Raw genomic sequence first — 23,821 nt, 5'->3', positions numbered from 1 at the left:
ACGCTGTGGAAGCTTTGTTCTTTCACTCTTTGCAATAAATTTTGCTGCTGCTCACTCTTTGGGTCCACACGGCCTATATGAGCTGTAACACTCACCACGAAGATCTGCAGCTTCTGTCCTGAGGCCAGCCAGACCACGAACCCACCGGGAGGAACAACTCCAGAAGTGCTGCCTTAAGAGCTGTAACACTCACTGCGAAGGTCTGCAGCTTCAGTCCTGAAGCCAGCGAGACCACGAACCCACCAGAAGGAAGAAACTCTGAACACATCCGAACATCAGAAGGAACAAATTCCGGACATGCCGCCTTTAAGAACTGTAACACTCACCGTGAGGGTCCCTGGTGTCATTATTGAAGTCAGTGAGACCAAGAACCCTCCAATTCTGAACACAATACAATGGAGGGTAAAAAAAGATTCCTGACCACATGGAGATTACAATCTAAGAAAGTAGTAAGATGTGAGGCTAAAAGCAATTAATGCTAAATACACAGCTGAAAACAATGAAGGCAAAGGTCTGATTTGTGGAGTCAGTAAAGAGAAATCAATATGATCTCTTTGATTTAAAACAAGAAAGCCTATAACTTTAAAACTGTCTGTCCCTATGTGAGAGGTACGTAAAGGGGCATCTGTATTTTACTTCTTAGTAGTTTTAATTTGAAAAACTTAAGCATATTTGTATCTGAAAACAGGTTGTCTATTTTTTAAAGTAAAAGCATCATTAAATGCAAGTAGGAACTGTATTTCAATGCTTAAATCTCTTCTGATGTCATATTTACAAAGTGGATTTTTTTTTTTTTTTTTTGAGATGGAGTCTCGCTCTGTCGCCCAAGCTGGAGTCCAGTGGAGCAATCTTGGCTCACTGCAAGCTCCGCCTCCTGGGTTCACGCCATTCTCCTGCCTCAGCCTCCCGAGTAGCTGGGACTACAGGTGCCCGCCACCATGCTTGGCTAATTTTTTTGTATTTTTAGTAGAGACAGGGTTTCACCATGTTAGCCAGGATGGTCTCGATCTCCTGACCTCATGATCTGCCCGCCTCAGCTTCCCAAAGTGCTGGGATTACAGGCATGAGCCACCACGCCTGGCCGAAAGTGGACTCTTTTTAAAGAATAACTTACACTTAGAGTTTAGACAGATGCTTTTTACAATGGTTATCTTTCTGGATGCATCTGTCCAGTGTGTTTTTCCCAGTTCCAACAAAAAGGTGACATTTTGGGCTGTGATTCTGTCATATAATCACATGGAAACCTGTTAATTCTTATTAACACCTTGACATTTTATTGCTGTAAATTTATCATAAGTTCTTCTGATATAAGATAGATTTAAATGCATAGAGTTGGGCTTCTTGTGTGTGTATGTCCATTAAACTCTTGATCCTTTTCTCCTTACATCAGCAAAGCTTTCAGTAAAGTAAATCAGCTGTTAGCCAGAATACAAATTATAGACTAGGCCCTGAAAGGTTAACAGCTTGCTATTTGGAATACAATTGAAAAGCTAGAGGAAACAAAGATAATAAAGGTGTGTTAAAATCTTTTGTATTAACTTCTACACCAGGTAACTCTGACATGTAAAGTTCCTTGTGTTTAGACATTACCCAGCAGAGGTGCAATGGTTTCTTATTACCACAATGTAGTTCTTCTGTTGTTTAATAGAAGGTGTTAACCTTTCAATTGCTACAAAATTAAAGGTTTAGCCTGGAAACCTGTATCTTGACACAAAGAAAAACCATTATCTGAGGCTGTAATAAGACTCATCAAAAACCGGAAAGTTTCCAGAGATTATGCTCAGGTGCATGAGGATATAGTATATGGAAAATGTCACCGTGATATTTTGTCTGTGTTGCAAAGAATTAAAGAACTATGAACTTAATTCTGATCCAGTATGTAATAAGAACATTGAATGCACATCAATGAATGTATAACAAGAGGCAGCCTAACTAAAGGGTTGTTAAAATTCCATCTAAAAAGAATCACAATTTCTCAACTATTTATACTAATGTTAATTTAAATAATTCAAAAATATATATAAAAAATACAATGTAGGACATTTACACTTATTATTACGGATTTATGTCCAAGACGAAACTTAAATTCAAGACAAAATTATTAAAGACTGCTTATTTCAAAAGTATGGCAAGGGAACTCATCTGCTGCATGGGTTCATAAGATATTAGCAAATAGTACATTTTATAGAGTACTAAAAAGAAATACTGATACAGCCCATGAGCAAAGCAATTGTTCTTTGAAGGTGAGGTTTTTGGAAGGGAGTTTGGAGGTGAAATTGACCCAATGGTTCCACAGACAGGTTTTTTTGTTTGTTTTTTGTTTTTTTGAAACGAAACATAGAAATTGACCTTTCTGGTCTTAAAGCTTGAAATTTCCATTTTTTTTATCTCAGTCCCCTCCAAAGGAGAGAACCCCAGGTCTCTCAAAAAGTCTCAAAGAACTGAAATTCACAAGATGATGGTATCCAGACACTGAGACTCCAGGTCCCTCATTCATCATGATTGCTTTCTTGCCACTCCTGAGTTTTCATTTTCTCACACATGGTTACATTTCTTCCCTGCTAAATAAACCCCCAATTTTAGTTGGTCAGGGAGTTGGATTTGAGACTGATCTCCCATCTCCTTGGCTGCAGCATCCGATCACAGCCTTCTTCCTTGGCAATAATCCTTGTCTCAGTGATTGGTTTTCTTTGAGGCGAGCAGCAGGACCTAGACCAAATCCCTGGTGTCTTGATAACAGAGATATTTCAAACTACTTTTCAGGTATATTTGGCAGTCCTTGGTTGGCTACAGGGGAAAAGTTTGGAGACATTTCCAAAAGAAAGAATTCTTTATTGTTGAGGTTGGGAAAAGGGCTTTCTGGGGCCAGCCATATCTTGATTCAAGTCAGAATGGGGTGCTTTTTGGAGGTCAAACTCTCATAATGGTTTCCATAGATGGAGAGAGGGAGACTATTATACCAGAGGGTTTTTAATTTGTTAAACTGAGTTTGCATTTATTGACCATGAAGTGACCTATTTGAAGGTGGAAATTGATGATGACATCTCCCTAAATCTGTTGATGGCAAGGAAAGACATCCTGCCATGAAGTCTGACATACAGAATCCTCTTAAAGTATACCCCCAAGAGATGTTATAAACATTGTGGCTATTGGAAGACAAAAAAACTCATAATTTAAAAATCCTTAATTCCATAACTATTTAATTGGTATGAACTGAAAATAGAAAATACATTTTGTCATCATGTAATCACAAATTCTATTTCTCTTCATCATTAACACAAGAAATGATCACCATTTGACTCACCACAGAAAGCATTAAATATAACTAACTTTTTTATGAACTACTCTTTCAAGCTTGCAAATCCTCCTCCTTTTTCTTCAATAAATATAGATTAGTTTTCTTAGTCAAAAAATTAATCAATGAATCAACAAATAGGTAATGGCAAGGCACTTTGCTAGGTGAAGTGAAGAATGGGAGTGTTCCCTGCAGTCTAGTTATTTACAACCTACAAGAAGACACTACACACATGCACCAAAAAATTAGAAACATTAAAAGGCAAGATAAAGTTTAAGTGTGTCCTGAGTTTTACGGCAAGTATAGATGAATTGATAGACAATAGGAACCCCAAAGCATGACTGACTAAGGATAAAGACATATTACAGAGTTCAAGGTGGTTTGAAGGAGCTGCATGACATGGCCTATAAAGAGTCACAACATTCTATATGGAATGCCCTCAGTAAGATTCCACTAGCAGATTGATGTCTCAATAAAAATGCAAATAATTAAATGAATTGCTCCTTGGATGAACAGTGGAATTCAAAGACAACAGAGCAGAATGACAAGGCCACATTAAGAATACAATATTTTTGTTTGGAACAGATTAGGGCAGTCTAGTTTTTGTTGCATCTTCATGTAAACACTAGTGAGGTTAAAAGAAAATTGATTGGGGCAATACTGCAGTTGCTAAATAGATGGGATTTTAACCAGGAATTAAGGGTTCTTTATGAGATGATGTCATACCTCAGTCTCTGGCTTTCTTTCTTCTCATAGTCCTACTCTCTTCTCATTATCTCCTTCATAACTGAAAATGTAATTATTAATTATCCTATATGCTCACAGTCTGTTGTGTATATATCCCTGGCTGGTAGCATTTTCTTAATATTTAGAGCTGTATAGAAAAGTACATATTAGGTGGTTCCACCTCAATGTCCTATAAATATTTCAAACCCAACATATTTAAAGTAAACATGTTGTATTTCTACTGTAAATTTACTTCTCCTTCATTTTCTGTTTCAGTAAATGATCTCATCTAACATTTGTTCTTGACATCTGCTTCATTCTTACTCTCCAATCTGATACATTACCAAGTTATAACAATTCTGTCTCTGATATATGTTTCAAATGCATTCATTTTTTTAACCCTCTGCCACAAATTTAGATAAAACACCATCCATCTTTTGTGTTGTTGACTGCAGTAGCCTCTCAGCCTCCAAATTTGTTCCTCTGCCTTCAGTCTTACTCCTTTTCCAGTCCTTCTCCATGCAATAACTAGGATGATCCTTAAAAATGCATATTTCATCACATATGCATCAATTAATTTCATAAATATTAAATACTTCATGTAAGGTTTTCGTAAGTTAGTGAATAAAGTTGAACCTGACTATATAGAATTCACCCTAAATATAATGAATATGGACTTCATCATTGCCCTTTAAACTCTCCTTTCTTCACACTTGTTCAATTTTTCTTACTGTAATTCCTTTTCTCTCAGATCTGGTTGTTAAATATCCACATTTTCCATCAGAGTTTTAAATAATATTAACAACATTTTTAAAAGTCACAATAAGAGTATTGCCTTAAATTGTATGTGCTCATTTACAATTCCCAAATGTTACCTCAAAAATAGAACTTTCTAAATTAGGGAAGACATCATGATTAATATTTATAAATAATATCACATCTCAGAGAAATTAAGTTGTCTGTACAAGGTCACATAGCCATTAAATGGCCACCTCTCCTGTTTCCAGACTTCACTATGAAGTCTTTCTCTGGAACTCTTTTATCTCAAAGCTCATGATATTTGATTTCTAAATATTTTGGCACATGATAACAACAATCTCTTACATATACAGTGCTTCTTATTTATGAAACCATGTTCCCATGCTAAACTCATTTCTCTTTTTAAATAAACATTCTGTATTAAAAATTTTCAATTTACAGAAAAACTACAAAGACTTTATAGAGTTCACATAAACATACATCAATTTATTATTAACATATGTTAATGTAGTATATTTTTCATAAGTAGTGAACCAATATTGATGTAGTATTATTAACTAAAGCCATACTTTATTCAGATTTTCTTACTTTTTAGAAAACCAGTTTCTTTCTTTCTTTTTTTTCTTTTTTAAGACAGAGTCTTGCTCTTTTGCCCAGTCTGGAGTGCAGTGGCATAGTCTTGGCTCACTGCAACTTCTGCCTCCTGGGTTCAAGCAACTCTCTGCCTCAGCCTCCCAAGTAGCTGGGATTACAGGTGTGCACTACCACACTCGGCTATTTTTTTCTGTTTTTAGTAGAGACCGGCTTTCACCATGTTGGCCAGACTGGTCTCGAACTCTTGACCTCGTGATCCACAAGCCTTGGCCTCCTAAAGCTCTGGGATTACAGGCATGAGCCACCACGCCAGGCCGGAAAACCAGCTTCTTATATTTTAATCTAATATTCTTCGCTTCCATGAACCCATCTAGAATATCACATGACATTTAGTTATGTTTCCTTAGGATTCTTTTGACAGTAATAGTTTCTCAAACTTATTTTGGATAACCCAGATGGTTGTAAACAATACCAATTTTTTTTTTTTTTTTTTTTGTAGAATATACTTCAGTTGGAATTATCTGTTGTTCCTCATGATTACTCTTAAATTACAGTTTTTTTGAAAGAAGACCATAAAGGTAAAATGTCATTCTCATCATATCACAGCAGGAGTACATATTATCCAAATGACTTATCATTGTTGGTGATAATCTATATCACTTGGCTAAGTTTTTGTATCATAAAATAGTTGTAAGATTCCTATTTTTCTTCTTTCCATATTCTAGATGAAAATAACTATGTGGCCGGGCGCGGTGGCTCAAGTCTGCAATCCCAGCACTTTGGGAGTCCGAGGAGGGCAGACCAGGAGGTCAGGAGATCCAGACCATCCTGGCTAACACGCTGAAACCCCATTTCTACTAAAAATACAAAAAATGAGCCGGGCGTGTTGGCAGACCCCTGTAGTCCCAGCTACTCGGGAGGCTGAGGCAGGAGAATGGCGTGAACCTGGGAGGTGGAGCTTGCAGTGAGCTGAGATCGCACCACTGCACTCCAGCCTGGGAGACAGAGTGAGACTCTGTCTCAAAGAAGAAAAAAAAAAAAAAGCAAATAACTACGTGCAGCTCACACTTAAACAGTGGGCACTTATGCTTCACTTGCTCAAGGGTAAATTACTTAGGTTATTTGGAATTCTTCTGCATGGGAGATTTGTCTATCACCATTATCACCATTTATTAATAAATTTGCTTATTCATTCAGTCATTTCTTTGTATCACAATATTTATTTTATACTTTGGATTATAATCCAATAATACTTCATATTGCTGCTTAAATATTTTCAGTTTTGGCCATTGAGAGCTCTGTCAGTTGGCCCTCATTTGTCTTTTATTCTCACATCTTCTTGGAGAAGCTATATCATTCTTTCCTTCCCTCAGCATACCGATGCTTCTCCTCATTTTGTATAATATAAAAAAGAAAAAGTGTAAGCTATTTAGCTAGTTAAATTATCTTCTTCCCCTATCCTGACCTCTTCTGGTATCAATCTCCAAATATAAAGGAAATTAACATTGGTTAATCTTCTATACCTCAGGTATTCTATTAGTTTTTAAAATATTTCTTCAATTTTCCTTTTTTTGTTGTTTTAGTAAACCTTGGTTGTTGAGTTTTTTGTTTGTTTGTTTTTATATTCCCCATTAAATATGGATATACAAGATGTTTTTCATGCAGATAACCCCCTCAAGATACTATACAAGAAAATCATCCTCAAGACACATAGTCATCAGATTCTCCAAGGTTGAAGTGAAAGAAAAATGTTAAAGGCAGCTAGAGAGATGAGGAAGGTCACCTACATAGGGAACCCCATCAGGCTAACAGTGGATCTTTCAGAAGAAACTCAATAAGCTAGAAAAGATTGGGGATCTATATTCAGCATTTTAAAGAAAAGAAATTTCAACCAGTAATTTAATATCTAGCCAAGCTGAAATTCATAACTAAAGAACAAATAAGATCCTTTTCTGACAAGTAAATGTTAAGGGAATTTATTGCCACAAGATTTGCCTTACATCAGATCCTAAAAGAAGTGCTAACTATGGAAAGGAAAGACTTGTACCAGCTACCTCAAACGCATACTTAAGTACATAGATCATTGGCACTATAAAACGACCACACAATCAAGTCATTGTAATAACCAGCTAACTACATGATGACAGGATCCAACCTGCAAATGTCAATATTGACCCTGAATGTAAATGGGCAAAATGCCCCAAGACCCAAGTGTATGCTAGTATTGAAGAGACCCATGTCACATGCAATGACTCCCATAGACTCAAAGGAAAGTGATGGAGAAAAATGTACCACACAAATGGAAAGTAGAAAAAAAAAGTAGGGGTTGCTATTCTAATTTCAGACCAAACATACTTTAAACCAATAAAAATCAAAAAAGACAAAGAAGGGCATTACATAGTAGTTAAAGGGCTCAATTCAACAAGAAGATCTAACTTTCTTAAATATACATACACCCAGCGCAGAAGCACCCAGATTCATAAAGCAAGTTCTTAGAGACCTATGAAAAGGTGTAGATAATGACACAAAAATATTGGAAGACTTCAGCATGCCACTGACAGGATTAGAAAGATCACTGATGCAGAAAATTAACAGATATCCTGGACATGAATTTGACATTTGACCAAATGGGCCTAATGTATATCTCCAGAACTCTCCTCCCCAAAACAGCAGAGTATGCATTCTTCTCATCTGCACATGGCACATAATCTAAAATTGACCACAACTGAGGGACTGGGGTTAGGGCTTCTCATTACTGAGAAAGAAAAAGAAGACCCTTTATGACCTTTACTGAAATAATCTAACTTACTGACAATATCAATTAATTCCACAATAATATAGAGTAAATCAGTTATTGAAATCAGTAGTTAGAGTACATCATCCAAAAGTCCTGATAAAACAAAAATTATTGAACTCCACCTCCAGAGTTTCTAACCAGTAAATTTTAGGTGGGACCAGTATTTTTCAGCTCTACTGAGTTTCCGGGTACATTAGTTTGCTAGGGATGCCATTACCAAATACCATAGACTGTGTGCCTTAAACACCAGAAATGTATTTTCTCAAAGTCTGGAGGCTGGAAGTCCAAGATGAAGGTTGGACAGTATTGGTGGATTCTGAGGTGTCTCTCCTTTTCTTGCAGATGGTGGCCTTCTGGTTATGTTTTCACATGGTATTTCTTCTGTGTGTGCAAGTATCTGGTGTCTCTTCTCTCCCCTTCTTATAAGGATAACAGACATATTGGATTAGGAACCACTCGAATAGCTCCAGTTTAACCTAATCACCACTTTAAATGCTCTATCTCCAAATATAGTCACAGTCTTCCAAGTTTGATCTTCAATGTTTGAATTTCAGGGTGACATAATTCAGCCCATACCAACTGGCTATCCTGATGCTGCTGTCTGGGACCACATGTTGCAAATTACTGGCTCTTAAAATTCTGGTTCTTAAAGAGTGACAAAATATTCATTTTTACAAATATTTTCAATCTTTTCTTGCAACTTCTTATAAAAGTCATGCTTGACTCTTTGGCAACATTTGATATGCCAATATATGTTTGGTATATAGCATTCAACACTTTTCAGGGATTTGAAAATACAACCACATTAAATAATTTGTGATTGATTTTCTTCTAAAGCTTGTGACAAATAATGTGGTTAAGAAACTGAACTAGGATTTGTCAATTTTCATTCATAAATACATTCAGCCATGTTTTAAAAGCATGCCAGGAATATTAAATCCACCAAGTCAAGAAATAAAATGAATTGAATAAATGCAATTCAGATGAAATTCTAACTAAGACATTGAGTAGTGAAGGGAAAATGTATTATTTGTTAAATTTTTCTCACATTAAAATGAAAGAAAAAACTTTAACCTGGTTAAATACCAGACATTAGTTTAGATAAGAATTGTATACATTCCTCAAATCTGTTCCAGCACTGAGTCTTGATTGTGTTTCAGAGAACGAGTGTCTGCATTGCCTGTTTATTCTGATTCAGTCCGAATCTTTTAAAAGAACAAAGAAAGGATTAAGTCAATATGACCTACTTTCCCAATTTATTAAAAAATCTTCTTCTGTAATTCCTGAAAAAGACCTAAGCCAATTATATATTTGGTAGCATTTTATGTTAGAAGGATCACTGAAACCTGGAAAAAATATTCTGTAAAAAGCTAACACTCTTAAAGTTAAAAAATAAATCTCACTCTTTTTGCTGGAATATCATTTTGATGAGACCACATGTTTTATGAGCTTTCACTGGAATATCTCACTGAGTAGAAAGAAAAGGAGAAGCCTCATTGAAGGCATTGTTTCAGTACATTATCAAACTGCTCTTATATATTGACAAGCATAGTGGTTCAAACAAATCCTTTTGGAAAAAGTATTGAATTTGGATGGTAAATACACATTTTGTAACTGAAACTAGTTTAAAAATTTTAAATTATACTAAAGGAAATGGCAAACTATGGCAGTGGAAAGAAACATAACACGTCATTACCACAGAATAAAATTTCTTATTCGTCAAACTGAAAATAAGCTGACTCTAGAACATACAAGTCTACAAGCTTACTTTTTCTGATTAGGAAAATACAGGACAATAGAAATAGATAATGTAATAGTTTAGGGATTACAGAATAATTCTTATCTTGGGTTAGCAAATTTATAACACAATTTACTTCTGTAAAAGTGCAAGAGACATAACTGTGGGTGCTTTTTTATATTAAACTTCATGATAAATAAAAACTATACGTTCTAGGTTATCTAATTATTAGGTGCCTAAGCAATTAGAGGTCTGTATTAGTCCATTTTCATACTGCTATGAAGAAATATCTGAGACTGGGTACTTTACAAAGAAAACGAAGTTGAATGGACTCTCAGTTCCACATGGCAGAAGGTGAAGTAGGAAAAGCATGTCTTATATGGTGGCAGTCAAGAGAGTATGTGCAACATGTCTTATATGGCGGCAGTCAAGAGAGTACTGCCCTTTATAAAACCATCAGATATTGTGAGGCTTATTCACTATCACAAGAACAGCACGAAAAAACCTGCCCCCGTGATCCAATCACCTCCCACTGGATCCCTCCCGTGACACAAGGGGATTATGGGAGCTACAATTCAAGATGAGATTTGGGTGGGGACACAGCCAAACTATATCAAGGTCCTTAACCAAAAATGTGACAATATAATCTCAGATTTGGGATTTTAAATTTTAAAATTTAGTTTTCCAGATGTACTTATTCATATATCATGTATTCTTTCTAACAAACGTGTATTAACTGCTGTTTTTTCAGATGGTATAGTTGACCTTATACAAAATGTCTAGAGTAAGGGTTACAAACCTGAGTGCCCAAAGGATTAATGTAAATGAGCAAAGCTGGCTGTGTGGAATGAGGCTCTCTGGAGTGTGAGCATCCACCAAAAAGGGACAGGTTGTCTTCAGCTTCAGTATGGTTATGTGGGCACAGTTTTTCCAGATTTAGCATTTTTTACAGGAGATTGGAAATCTGACATTGTAATTGCAGACTTCGGATTTTTAAGAACCAACAACTAATTAAGTTTTAAAAAATCATGTTTTTTAAATATATAGATAGCCAAACAAAATGGACCTGATGCAGCCTGACTGTTTAAAGTTTTTCCCACTGATACAGAGATTTATCAATACCTTTGAAGTCTGACATTTTATTCAGATTTTTGGCAATGAATAAATAGCCTCCGAGTCTATCATTGGTTCTAAGGATAAATACCCGATTCTCTGTTGTCTGTTCTGATTCCATGATACTCAATCTTTCTATCAGTCCCTTGGAAAATGACATTGTCAGATCATCTTTAAGTTTGTCTGATGATACATATTTGTAAAGGGAGAATGTTACACTGTTTAATACAGATCAGAACTGAAAAAGAAAGTATTCTGAGAAAATAAAACAAGATATTATTTGAGTAAAAATTATTTTATGTGTACATCATATATATACACACATATCTATATGTATGCACATTTTATATATATATACACACACACACAGTAAACGATTCACAGAGACTGAATCAATAGTCATCAAACTTTATGTTAGTAGGAATTATCTGAAATAAATGTATTTTTTAATATGTGTTTTTACTCCTAAAGATGCAGATTCTGTAGTATTTAAAGAGGACCCAGGGCCTTTTAAAGAAGGCTTCGTGTGATTTCAGGCTCATGGTTATAAGATTGATGTTACAAACACTATGGTAGATTAAAACACTGATAAAGAATAAAACATCAATTTGATATAAAATTAGCATCATTTCAGTGAAAGTAGTCAAGGTCCTACCCTTTACATTTTCCTTTTCAAATAAGTGGCAGTTGACTATTGGATCATCCTCTTTAGTTTGAATATTCTATATGGTGGAAAAGTAAGTAAATATAGATGGTCCCTGACTTGTGATGGTTGAAGTTACAATCTTTTCTTTTTTTTTTTTTTGAAATGGAATCTCACTCTGTCACCCAAGCTGGAGTGCAATGGCACTATTCCAGCTCACTGCAACCTCAACCTTCCAGGTTCAAGCGATCCCTGCCTCAGCCTCCTGAGTAGCTGGGATTACAGGCACCTGCCACCACACGCACCTAATTTTTGTATTTTTAGTAGAGATGGGATTTCACCATCTTGGCCAGGCTGGTCTTGAACCCCTGACCTCATGACCCACCTGCCTCGGCCTCCCAAAGTGATGGGATTACAGGCGTGAGCCACAGCGCCCAGCCTGAAGTTACAATTTTTCATTTCTATGATGGTGCAAAAGTGTATTCACCTTTCTCATGTGACTGATAAAGACATACTCGAGAATGAGTAATTTATAAAGAGAAAGAGGTTTAATGGACTCACGGTTCCACATGGCTGGGGAGGTCTCATGATCATGGTGGAAAGCAAAAGACACTTTTTACATGGTGGCTGACAAGAGACAATGAGATCCAAGAGAAAGGGGTTTCCCCTTATAAAACCATCAGATCTCATGAGACTTAATCATACCACGAGAACAGTATGGGGGAAACCACCCCCATGACTCAATTATCTCCCACCAAGTTTCTCCCACAACACGTGGGAATTTTGGGAGCTACAATTCAAGATAAGATTTGGGTGGGGACACAGCCAAACCATATCAAAATTCAATACACATTTAGTAGAAACCTTACTTCAAGTACTCATACAACCATTCTGTTTTTCACTTTCGGTGTTCAATAAATTACATGAGATATTCAACACTGTATAATAAAATAGAATTTTTTGTTAGGTGCTTTTGCCCAACCGTGGGCTAATGTAAGTTTTCTGAGCACATTTAAGGTAGGCTAAGCTAAGCTGTGATGTTTGGTAGGTTAGTTGTATTAAGAGCATTTTTGACACAGGATTTTTTGATATTTTGAACTCATGGCTGATTTATAGACCCCATTATAAGTCAAGGAGCCTCTGTACTATTTCACATTTGTGAACCAGATGGTTGTGCTCATTGACTGACAACTTTAAATAAATATAAGAATAACAATAAAAACAGTAAAAGCTAAAATTGAAAACAGTACCCCCGAACACATAGTTGTTATTATTGTTATTCTGATTTTATAGAGAATGAAAGGGACTAGCCAAATATCTTCCAGTGAGGCAACTTGCCAAGCATCATAATATTTAATAAGTGGTTTCTCCACGGAGAAAACAACCAGAAATCCCTCGCATTACAAAGGGAGAGAGGATAAGGTAGTCATTGTCCTAAGCACCAATCTTCCATGTCACACTTAGTTGGCATTTCAAGCACAGGGTGGCTAGGATAAAACAGGCAATATTTTTACATTTTGTGTCCATATACCACCTTAATCATGAAACCATATATAATTTATCTTTTTTGTGTGTGTGTGATCCAACAATTTTCTCTCATCCCTCTGTCCTAAGCATGTAGCCATCCTAGAGTTTTCTACCAGAGGCATAATCGTCTTCTGAGATAAGCCCATGATATTTCTAATTGGTTAAAAGTGACACTCACTGTTTGATATTTATCTGTCTCAGCTCTCACTGAGTAGAGATATTTAATAAGATGGCCAGTTAAATCTTGCCAGCCAATCTCTTTCTTCTTCCTACACCTATGCTAGCATCATGCTGGTCACAGATGACAGTACGCTCGCAGATCTTGATCTAGTCACAGCGTCAGAGGATTGGAAATAATATAATGGCCCTCTCGGGACAGAATAGGGAGGTAATATGATGTAATGTAAAGAGTAAAAGAGAAGATTTTTTGGGGGGGTTGAATCCTAAATATATTAGTTTACTAGCTCTTTGACCTAAGGTAAATTATTTAAGTTATCCTTTCTCAATCTCCTCACCTAACATCCCTAACACATAGGGTCATTGTCAGTGTTCACTCAATAAATCTTTGCTATTGTAGTTATAATTAACAAAGAAACATGGCTCACGCCTGTAATCCCAGCGATTTGGGAGGCCGAGGCGGGTGGATCACGAGGTCAGAAGATCGAGCGCACCAGCATGGCACATGTATACATATGTAACTTACCTGCACATTGCGCACATGTACCATAAAACCTAAAGTATAATAATAATAATAATAATAATAATAAAGAAAAAAATAAATAAATAAAACAAAACAAAACAAAAATTAAAAAAAAAAAAGAAAATTCAGTATTGTAAAAGATATTTTTCCAGATCAAACTGGAAATGGAACTTCAAATAAATCAAAACTTGGAAAAAAAAAAAAAAAAAAAAGAAGATCGAGACCATCCTGGCTAACACGGTGAAACCCCGTCTCTACTAAAGATACAAAAAATTAGCGGGGCGTGGTGGCAGGCGCCTGTAGTCCCAGCTACTCTGGCGGCCGAGGCAGGAGAATTGCTTGAACCTGGGAGGCCGAGCTTGCAGTGAGCCGAGATCGCGCCACTGCAGTCCAGCCTGGGTGAGGTGACTGAGCGAGACTCCGTCTGAAAAAAAAAAAAAAAAAAAAAGGAAACAAAAACTGGGATTTTTTTTTTTAATGCTTATGCCAGACTACAAAATGTAAATAGTGTGAAATTCCGTACTCACTGCCATCATTTTATTCTCTTACCTGATTATAGTGGTACAGATGTAACATTTCTATACGATACAAATTAAAATAAAGGAGGAGTTATAACAAAACGAGATCCAGGAGAATCGTTAAAACTAATTTAAAGTTGATACTAAGCTCTGAGACAGAAAAAGAAGAAAGGGGGAAGGAGAAAGAAAATACTGCAGTAGCTGCCAAATATTGGTGAGTATTAAAATTGTTGAGATGATAAACGTAATTTTGGCATCCTACACCCAGATATTTTGATTCAGGAAGTCTGGGGTTAGGTCCAGAAACACACACTTAAATTTCCCCTGTGATTTTGATATTTAGCTCACTTAGACCACCCCTACATAAACACTGAAAGAGGGATCGCTTACTCTGAAAAGAAAGCTAAAAAGGACTTTTTATCATTACCTTCACATTCACAAATAATACTTCACTGAGTAGTATCGTCATTGTTTTTTCCATTCTCTCTTATAACTAAAGGTGAAGAAATAAAATTAATATACTTGTTAAGGAATTTTATCTTAGCTATCAGAAATTTTTAAAAAAATTAAAGAGTAAAAATATAGAAATCAAATACTGGATATCTATGGTTATGGATGTCTTAGTTTAGCAGTCTTTTAAAACAAAGACTAAGTATTATCATTTTAGTTACAGATTAGGAGTTAAATTGTCCAGATCATTTTTAGGAAAGAGAACTAATACTTAACAGCCTTCCTATATGTGAACATTATTTTTCTTCATCTAATCCTCACAACAACCTTTTAGGTAGGTCTCACTCACCATTATTTTTTACATGAGTATGTTAGGCTTGGAAGCACCAATAACCTTGCCCAAATTTACATTATTAGCCAACTATTACACCAACTTGCAAACTCAAGACCCCACAACTAGAAATTCCTTCATTTTTTTAGATGGCCTCTCTCCAGACTGAATATTCCACAATAAACATGTTTCCATTCATGAGTTTTTTCCCCATAGCACAGCACCACAATTTGTCTCCAGCTACTGTAGGTCAATTACCAGCACTAAAATATTTAGTAATTTCCCACTTCTTACGGAATTAACTCAAAATTCCCTAACAGAGCACAGAAGATCTTATGTAACTTGTTTCTAACCTATTTCTTCAGCCTCACCTTAATTTCTGCCTAGTCTTTTATTAAATAGATTTATCTTTCTTTGTAGAATGACAAGATGCCTTGATCAGAGTTCTCTGACTGGAATACCTTTAACTGTCTCATTTTCCTAGCTCATTCTGAGCCATTTTTTGAAGCCTTCCATAAATATCTTTTCTCTGACACCAACAACAGAACTAATTCTTACTCTTTTGTAATCTCACGCTATATTCTGTACATTTCTCCCTTCGTCATTCATTCGTTACATGACATTACACAACTGAAATAAGCAGCTTGAAGCGAGACCCCAGCTTTATTCAATTTTGTATCCCCAGTACCTAGTTCTTAGTAAGTGTCCATAAACCCTATTGAGGTAAAATAAACTATGATTATAAAATAGTTAGTGTTGTTGTTAGTCTTCTTTAGCTATACATTTCAATCCACCATGGATGTATCCCATTATTAAAATATAAACTTTAAAATTCACTACACATTTATAAGGGTGGTAATTACAACTTATTTTCATATTTTCATTAGCATGTCAAGGTATCTTCCTAATAAATAATTACAAAAAGTTTTAAAAATCCTCCTCATCAAGGATAAAGAGATTATCTACTATTAGCTAAAATATGACTTTGGCTTGTATTTAAAATTAACGTCAGGTATATTGGCATAATTAATATGAAAGTATTTAAAATACTTAAAATAGATATTATTTTCCATACTAAGAAGTAGATTGCATCATGCATCTATAAATTTTTTCTCTAAACTCTATTAAAATATGACTGTGAATAACTATAAATTATACTCATTGTATATTACTAGCAAGATATAGAGGACAGACAAAAGAGTCATAGCTGATGGGCCTACACATTTGTAGGATGAACCCCTTTGAGGCTCTGTGGGATGAATACAAAGACACCCTCAATAAATTTGTGTTTATTTTTTATAAACAAATCTGGAAGCCAATTCAAAATGTATGCTCTAAGCTATTTTATGCATATCTTGTATGCTTGTGCATTTTTCTGGAGACATGCATGGGGACTAAATACATTTCTTCAAAACCCTTAATTCTACACTTACTATATGAGATTACAATGACTGAGGCTCCCTTTTCACATGCTTCAAGCCCTTTGTAGTATTCTATATCCATTAGAAGTATATCTGCAATTCATGAGTAACACTAGAATTTTAACACATTCTTAGAATCTTAACACACTTTTAGTTTCATTAATTTTGTGTTTCTTTCTTTTTTCTTTTGGATTCTAAGTATGCTGGTAACTAGACCATTCTTTGAAATACATATTTCTGAAACTTTTCTCCCTATTCTCTCTTCTATCTTTCAGTCTCAGTATAATAAGTTCAACTGATTTGATTCCAATCGGAATTTTTTTTTCTCTTTCGGTACATGTGAATTTAGTTGTCTATGTAACATTGGAAAATTGCCTGAGAGAGGACTGCATCATTGATAAAAACAGTTGGAGTGGTTTACTGAAGGAATGCATTATTTCTAATCTCCTCCATTATGTATCAAGGCAACATCTTGACTGATGTTGCTGAATTACCTTTAACAAGACCATTTGCAGCTGCAATTTGAAAGGGATGTATTCCATGAAGTTCCTGATACTGCCAAGAGTAGAGGCTGGGTTTTTGTGGCCCTGATGATTGTTAGCCAAACACTTGAATTACTGGACTTCACCAATGTATCATTTTGTAAAATCTGAGGAAAGAAAAAGCAATTTTAGAAGACAGCTATACATACTTTTAGGAAACATTGAACCTTGACAAATCATTTCAAAGACATCTCAAATTAATTAAAGCATCTTAGTTCAAACCTCAAAAATACTATATTCCTTTATGTGTTAGATTATAGGAAAAGCCTAAAAATGCTGATCTAATCTAAAGTGGTAGAAAGTAAATCTTTAAATAGAAAACAAAGAGTAAAAAACCTCGAAGTGCTATTTTGAATTTCACTTAAAAATATAATAGTATGCTTCAACAATAAGGTTTTTAAGCACTTCAGTCAAACAAATGGTTTAATATACTCCCCTTTTTACTTTTTCACTAAAAGTGGAACAATAAAATTAATTCTAATTAGTTCTTTGCATATGTAGACTACAGTGATGTCATTCATGGGTTAAGGATTTTAACTTTCTCTGCTGTGTTTATCCATTTCACATGAACTATCCAGCACCTAAGCCGGAGACATTTGTTCCTTTTCCTTAATTATTCTGGGCCTTACAGGTATGTCTTGTCCCTGAGGAAAAATTCCTCTACAAGTCCAGAGATAGAAAAGCTGTGTCTCACATCATAGAGTAGAAGCTTTATTGCTTTGCCTTCATTTTACCACAGCTGTGGGATGTCCAAAGTTAAATTTTATTCTCCATTATTCTTTGCTCTTGGATTTTTTAAGATAATTTTCTTTGTTTCTTATATGATTCTTATATTTTTACCTAAATTTTAATTATTTTATCTTTAAGCCATTCTGTGAAAACTATCTTAAATCATTTTTGAAAACTTGCTTTTTACAAACAATTTAATAAATTCGCAGGAAAAAGAAGTAGGATAGCCTATGTTAAGTTACAAGAGAACTTTTGAATAGCTATCTGCACAAAATATTTTGTCTAGTGACATTCAAAATTCCACTCTTGTTAAATAAATGGTAACAAAGAAAAATAGCATTCTTTCTGCAGCCATTCTCTGTATATGAATTCATCAAATTAATCTCCTTAAGTAACTAACAGAATCATGGAATAGCGGCCCCTGAAAAGACAGGAATACTGAAGAAAGAAGACATACTCCTTTCTTTCTTTTCTAAGATTGACGCCTCCCTTCCATTACTACGTAGTAGTTTCTAGAAAGTACAGAAAGAATAACTTACTGAGATTAAAAGAAAAAGAAAAAAGAAACCTTCATACAGTGTGGGATCAGTAGAAGGATGATCACAAACTACTGCTGTGTAGGAACTTCAGCCGTACATAATAATCTTATCTTCATGAAGGAAGACTCAATCACCTTCGAACTCCATGTTACATTATGTAAAACTCTATTTCAGACCAATAGGTTAATTTGTTAATAATTTTTATTGGTTGTGACACCTCTTTAAAAATGTTCCTTGAGGACCCATATGCATGTTTATTTTAGTATTCAAAAGGGCTGGGTATGGGAAAAGTTTTAAAATTTGGTCAGCTTAATGTATCATAAAATTTAGACCATTGACCCTAAACTTAAGTTATTTATTTCCTATCTTTTGTTCATAAATCTATATTATATTTTTACTGGCCTTAGAACACTTTATTAATGTAGTAAAGCTATTGTCCCATGTATATATAAATGTTTTCCCCAGGTTGCTATTGGCTATAGCCTGCTTTTCTTTCTAAGCTCCTTTATCTCTGTAGTTTTGTATCCAAAATTTACAGGTAAATCAGATTACTCATTCAACTTCCATTTCCCTAGTAAATATTTGACCCTGTACAGCTAAAACTAATTATGCACTATGCTTTTCCTTGAGCTAAGCAATGTGAAGTACTAACTCAGGCCCCAGAGTACCATATCACACAATGAAACATTCACTTTGCTTAATGCCCTAGTGAATTGAAGAATTAATACATTTCTTAAGTGCCAAATATAATCCCATGCATTAGGTCATGTTTTGGGAGAATGTAGTTCAATGTGAAAAAAACAACTTGGTATTAGCACATAAAATAAGAAGTTTATGAAAAATAGAAATAAAATATATCCCTAAGCAAAAAATTTATTTTTTTCCAAGAGATGTTTGTTGAATAATAGTGACAATTTATCAATTATAGTGTGCTCTAGGGCTAGTTTCACATTTACTGTTAAGAAAAGTTGTGGTCTCTTCCAAGATGGCTGGATAGGAACAGCTTCGGTCTGCCGCTCCCAGTGAGATCGATGCAGAAGATGGGTGATTTCTGCATTTCCAACTGAGGTACCTGGTTCATCTCATTGGGACTGGTTGGACAGTGGGTGCAGCCCACGAAAGGCGAGCCGAAGCAGGATGGGGCATCGCCTCACCCGGGAAGTGCAATGAGTTGGGGAATTTCCCTTTCCTAGCCAAGGGACAGAATGTACCTGTGACAGAATGTACCTGGAGGAATGGTGAATTTCTGCCCAAATACTGTGCTTTTCCCACAGTTTTAGCAACCGGCAGACCAGGAGATTCCCTCCCGTGCCAGGCTCCGCAGGTCCCACACCCACAGAACCTTGCTCACTGCTAGTGCAGTAGTCTGGGATCAACTTGGGAAGCTGCAGCCTGGTGGGGGGAGGGGCATCAGCCTTTGCTGAGGCTTGAGTAAGTAAACAAAGTGGTTGGGAAGCTCGAACTTGGTGGAGCCCACCATAGCTCAGCAAGGCCTACTGCCTCTCTAGACTCCACCTCTGTGGGCAGGGCATAGCTGAACAAAAGGCAGCAGACAAATTCTCCAGACTTAAAACATCCCTGTCTGACAACTCTGAAGAGAGTAGTGGTTCTCCCAGTATGGCGTTCGAGCTCTGAGAATGGACAGGCTGCCTCCTGAAGTGGGTCCCTGACCCCCATGTAGCTTGACTGGGAAACACCTCCCAGTAGGGGCTGACAGACACCTCATACAGGTGGGTGACCCTCTGGGACAAACCTTCCAGAGGAAGGATCAGGCAGCAATATTTTGCTGTTCTACAGTATTTGCTGTTCTGCAGCCTCCGCTGGTGATACCCAGGCAAACAGGGTCTGGAGTGGAACTCCGGCAAACTCCAATTGACCAGCAGCTGAGGGAACTGACTGTTAGATGGAAACCTAGCAAACAGAAAGGAATAGCAGCAACATCAACAAAAAAGACATCCACACCAAAACCCCATCTGTAGGTCACCAACATCAAAGACTAAAGGTAGATAAAACCACAATGATGGGGAGAAACTAGAGCAGAAAAGCTGAAAATTCCAAAAACCAGAGTGTTTCTTCTCTTCCAAAGGATTTCACCTCCTCACCAGCAATGGACTAAAACTGGATGGAGAATGAGTTTGATGAGTTGACAGAAGTAGGCTTCAGGAGGTTGATAATAACAAACTTCTCCGAGCTGAAGGAGCATGTTCTAATCCATCACAAGGAAGCTAAAAACCTTGAAAGAAAGGTTAGATGAATGGCTAACTAGAATAAACAGTCTAGAGAAGAACTTAAATGATCTGATGGAGCTGAAAACCATAGCATGAGAACTTCGTGATTCATGCACAAGATTCAATCAAGTGGAAGAAAGGATATCAGTGAATGAAGATCAAATTAATGAAATAAATCAAGAAGACAGGTTTAGAGAAAAAAGAGTAAAAAGAAACAAACAAGGCCTCCAAGAAATATGGGACTATGTGAAAAGACCAAATCTACATTTGACGGGTGTACCTAAAATTGATGAGGAGAATGGAAACAAGTTAGAAAACACTCTTCAGGATATTATCCAGTAGAACTTCCCAAACCTAGCAAGGCAGGCCAACATTCAAATTCAGGAAATACAGAGAACACCACTCAAATACTTCTTGAGAAGAGCAACCCCAAGGCACATAATTGTCAGATTCACCAAGGTTGAAATGAAGGAAAAAATGTTAAGCGCAGCCAGAGAGAAAGTTCGGGTTACCCACAAAGGGAAGCCCATCAAACAAACATCATATCTCTCACCAGAAACTCTTCAAGCCAGAAAAGAGTAGGGATCAATATTCAACATTCTTAAAGAAAAGAATTTTCAACACAGAATCTCATATACAGCCAAACTAAGTTTCATAAGTGAAAGAGAAATAAAATCTTTACAGACAAGCAAATGCTGAGAGATTTTGTCACCACCAGGCCTGCCTTACAAGAGCTCCTGAAGGAAGCACTAAACATAGAAAGGAACACTCGGTACCAGCCACTGCAAAAACATGCCAAATTGTAAAGACCATCGATGCTATGAAGAAACTGCATCAATTAATAGGCAAAATAACCAGCTAACATCAAAATTACAGGATCAAATTCACACATAACAATATTAACCTTTAATGTAAATGGGCAAAATACCCCAATTAAAAGACATAGACAGGCAAATTGGATAAAGAGTCAACACCTATCAGTATGCTGTATTCAGCAGACTCATCTCACGTGCAGAGACACACATAGGCTCAAAATAAAGGGGATGGAGGATAATCTACCAAAGAAATGGAAAGCAAAAAAAAGCAGTGGTTGCAATCCTAGTCTCCGATAAAGAGACTTTAAACCAACAAAGATCAAAAGAGACAAACAAGGTCATTACATAATGGTAAAGGGATCAATTCAACGAGAAGAGCTAACTATCCTAAATACATATGCACCCAATACAGGAGCACCCAGATTCGTAAAGGAAGTCCTTAGAGACCTAGAAAGAGACTTAGACTCCCACACAATAATGGGAGATTTCAACACCCCACTGTCAATATTAGATCAACAAACAGAAGGTCAACAAACAGAAGGTTAACAAGGATATACAGGACTTGAACTCAGCTCTGCAACAAGTGGACCTGATAGACATCTACAGAACTCCCCACCCCAAATCAACAGAATATACATTCTTCTCAGCACCACATTGCACTTATTCTAAAATTGTCCACATAATTGGAAGTAAAACATTCCTCAGCAAGTGTGAAAGAACAGAAATCACAACAAGCAGTCTCTCAGATCACAGTGCAATCAAATTAGAACTCAGGATTAAGAAGCTCACTCAAAACCACACAACTACATGGAAACTGAACAAGCTGCTCCTGAATGACTACTGGGTACATAATGAAATGAAGGCAGAAATAAAGATGTTCTTTGAAACCAATGAGAACAAAGACACAACATACCGGAATCTCTGGGACACATTTATAGCAGTGTGTAGAGGGAAATTTATAGCACTAAATGCCCACAAGAGAAAGCAGGAAAGATCTAAAATTGACACCCTAACATCACAATTAAAAGAACTAGAGAAGCAAGAGCAAACAAATTCGAAAACTAGCAGAAGTCAAGAAATAACTAAGATCAGAGTAGAACTAAAGGAAATCAAGAAAGAAAAAAACCTCCAAAAAATCAATGAATCCAGGAGCTGATTTTTTGAAAAGATCAACAAAACAGACCACTAGCAAGACTAATAAAGAAGAAAAGAGAGAAGAATCAAAGAGACACAATAAAAAATCATAAAGGAGACATCTCCACTCATCCCACAGAAATACAAATTACCATCAGAGGATACTATAAACACCTTTATGCAAATAAACTAGAAAATCTAGAAGAAATGGATAAATTCATGGACACATATGCCCTACGAGACTTAACCAGGAGGAAGTTGAATCTCTGAATAGACCAATAACAGGTTCTGACATTGAGGTAATATTTAATAGCTTACCAACCAAAAAAAGTCCAGTACCACACGGATTCACAGCCGAATTCTTCCAGAGGTACAAAGAGGAGCTGGTACCATTCCTTCTGAAATTATTCCAATCAATGGAAAAAGAGGAAATCCTCCCTCACTCATTTTCTGAGGCCAGTATCATCCTGATAACAAAGCCTGGCAGAGACACAACAAAAATCCCTGATGGACATTGATGTGAAAATCCTCAATAAAATACTGACAAACTGAATCCAGCAGCATATCAAAAAGCTTATCCACCACAATCAAGACAGCTTCATCCCTGGGATGCAAGGCTGGTTCAACATATGCAAATCAATAAATGTAATCAAAAATGTAAACATAAACAGAACAAAAGATAAAAACCACACGATTATCTCAATAGATGCAGAAAACACCTTCAACAAAATTCAACAACCCTTCATGCTAAAAATTCTCAATAAACTAAGTATTGATGGAATGTATCTCAAAATGATAAGAGCTATTTAGGACAAACCCACAGCCAATATCATACTGAATGGGCAAAAACTGGAAGCATCCCCTTTGAAAACTGGCACAAGACGAGGCTGCCCTCTCTCACCACTCCTATTCAACATAGTGTTGTAAGTTCTGGCTAGGGTAATCAGGCAAGAGAAAGAAATAAAGCACATTCAATAAGGAAAAGAGGAAGTCAAATTGTCCCTGTTTGCAGATGACATAATTGTATATTTAGAAAACCCCATCATCTCAGCCCAAAATCTCCATAAGTTGATAAGCAACTTCAGGAAAGTCTCAGGATACAAAATCAATATGCAAAAGTCACAAGCATTTTTATACACCAATAACAGACAAACAGAGCAAAATCATGAATGAACTCACATTCAATTGCTAAAAAGAGAATAACATACCTAGGAATCCAACT

At 36.2% G+C, this 23,821-nt stretch overlaps 1 long non-coding RNA gene across 6 annotated transcripts in view; it reads right to left on the bottom strand.

Annotated features, from left to right (window-relative positions):
• The window catches only part of LOC129058515 (uncharacterized), a 158,075-nt gene that overhangs the window by 88,255 nt on the left and 45,999 nt on the right, over positions 1-23,821 (bottom strand). For 2 of the 6 annotated variants that reach the window (XR_010139157.1, XR_010139158.1), the window contains exon 4: positions 17,107-17,261. This is a non-coding gene — a long non-coding RNA (uncharacterized LOC129058515). Of the gene's footprint in view, positions 1-8,807; positions 9,377-14,109; positions 14,317-14,837; positions 14,904-17,106; positions 17,262-23,821 lie in introns of those variants that run through there. The other 4 variants (XR_008523665.2, XR_008523664.2, XR_010139156.1 and 1 more) reach the window with 4 other exon arrangements.

This window comes from Pongo abelii, chromosome 2 (genome assembly GCF_028885655.2).
Source record: "Pongo abelii isolate AG06213 chromosome 2, NHGRI_mPonAbe1-v2.0_pri, whole genome shotgun sequence".
Classification (NCBI taxonomy): Eukaryota; Metazoa; Chordata; class Mammalia; order Primates; family Hominidae; genus Pongo; species Pongo abelii.
The sequence above is the reverse complement of the archived record's forward strand: the minus strand, read 5'-3'. Positions and strand labels throughout refer to the sequence as shown.